The 2,300-nt window shown below is 38.2% G+C and overlaps 1 pseudogene; it reads right to left on the reverse strand.

Annotated features, from left to right (window-relative positions):
- LOC118334000 overlaps window positions 1-968 on the reverse strand; it is a 3,409-nt pseudogene extending 2,441 nt beyond the window's left edge.
- Between the last annotated feature and the right edge of the window lie 1,332 nt (window positions 969-2,300).

Consider the following 2,300-nt stretch of genomic DNA (forward strand, 5'->3'; position numbering starts at 1 on the left):
ATATTTGATGGATCAATATTTCCTCGTTTGATGAAAGAATACAGGATCTTACTGTTTATGCCCTCGTCTAAATCTGTTGCATTTAATTTAATTACGAGTGTTCCGGGTGTCGCATTTTCTTTAACACTCTCTTTATAAAGAGATTTGCTAAACGTCGGTGTATTATCATTGACATCTATAACATTAACAATTAACTGCAGTGTTCCTGATCTAGGCGGTTTACATCCATCTACAGCCGTCAGTAGAAGGTTTAATATCGGCTGTTTCTCTCGGTCTAAGCTTTGCAGCACTATCAGCAGAACACCGGGGTGCTTCTCCCGCCTGCACTTCAAGGATGAATATTCATTTTGGCCAGCTTGTAGTTCTTTACTGAATTGCTCCCTATGTCTGCATCTTCTGCTATTGGGAGCAGATATCGCTCTCCCGGTGACAATGATTCGGAGATATTTAATACATGTGATTGTTCAATAAAAACAGGGGAATTATCATTGATATCTAAAACATTTACTTCTATGCGGTATGCAGTCATTGGGTTGTTCAGAACGGCCTGTAATTTCATGGAGCATTTTACCGTATTCGGACAAAGCTCTTCTCTGTCTATTCTCTCATCAACAAAGATGTTCCCGGTGCGCAAATTCACGTCAAAATAGTTCTTCTTGTAACCCGATACGATTTGGAGATCTCTGTTTTCTAGATCCTGTACATTGAGGTTTAAATCCTTTGCAATATTTCCCACTACGGTGCCTTTGTTCACCTCCTCGGAAACCGAGTAGGATATCTGAGAGGCAGAGCAGTCACAAAGACAAAGCAGCGCAAAAATATGAATCCAGGCGTGTTCCTTTAGTCTTGGGACATACATCCTTGGTGCAGTAAAAGAGCCGAACCGAGTCAATCATTAATCCCCTGTATAGGTGATTCCTAGAGAAGCAAATAGTTCCGTTTAAGCTTTAGCCTTTCTGGTCACAACACCATCGAGTGTCTCGGAGATTATAATGGCCGATGACGATTACATTTTACCCATCTAAAGAGGAGGAGTTTTAGATAAACAGAAACCTTCTGATCTATGGTCTCCAGCGACATCTTGTGGTGAATGCTTGGTAAGTTCGACTTTTACTTGGTCAAATCATTTGCAATATATACACAAATCATTTCTTATGTGTCCAAATACGACGATTGGCCTCAAATCACGAACAAATACTTAAAAGTTCCTCACATATATATTATATCCAGTGTTGAGCATTTAAACCTTAGGCTAAATATTCACAGAGCAACAACCATCCATTAATTGACATTTTTCAAAGCCAGACAAGACACTCAATGTTTAAAATACTGTAATGTATCCAGAAAAACAATAACCAATAAACTGACTCATGCAATTTAAAAAACATATAAAGCCCCTTTAGTAAACAATGCAAATGATAATAATGATGATATATAAAAATATGCTTGTTTGATAGTAAACAGCGCAGAAACTGGGACAGGCCTGACTTCAGCACCACGGAGAGCGCCATTTCATAAACCTGTTCAATACCCAAGAGCTATTTTCAGTTCAGCGTGGAAATGGTGGTTGATAGAGAAGAACGGCAGTGAAACCAGAGACTGTTGAGTTCAGCACAATGGCAAGCGTCACATTGCCCTATACTGTTGAGATTTTCCCAGAGGGCTTAAGCAGGTTGACCGTATAGTGGCGTTGAAGCCCAATACTGCAAAGACTTACTTCAGGACCATGGTCAGTGCTGTTTCAACTCACATGACATTGATTTCATGTCAACCTCCCTATATAATATATTTTCAGAGAAGATTTTCAAACAATTTTCTTTTTAATTCGTCACATTTCCTACAGTCGAACAGCTTGGCTTTTTGAATATTCATGAGACAAAAATGTTATGTAAAATAGCAGCCAAAAATGCGTTTTTGTGTGTGGTGTTTTAACGGAGAAGTGTGGTTTAAAGATGAGAGCAAGCAAAATGGAACACATTCTGACCGTATTACTAGTTATGTTGCTGCTGTTGGTTGCAGTGAAGGAACTTTATATCCGTGAGCGCTGGTCATTTCCATGAAATGGAGCAGCTTCTATAAAGTGTGGTTGAGCATGCATATAAAAGTGATATTAGTTGTTTATTGACAAGTGACATATCGGAAATCTGTGTTATCGCTCAATAACACTGTCACTGACTTTTTATATAACCGCTTGGATAACATGAAAAATAAATAAACAATGTATTTGCATTTTATATAAGTTGTCAATTAGTAAGAAGTAATTGCAAAGTATAGCCTACCTTTTCTTTATTAGGTAAAGT

This window comes from Morone saxatilis, unplaced genomic scaffold (genome assembly GCF_004916995.1).
Source record: "Morone saxatilis isolate NCDOM2014 unplaced genomic scaffold, NCSU_SB_2.0 Contig22, whole genome shotgun sequence".
In the NCBI taxonomy this organism is placed as follows: Eukaryota; Metazoa; Chordata; class Actinopteri; family Moronidae; genus Morone; species Morone saxatilis.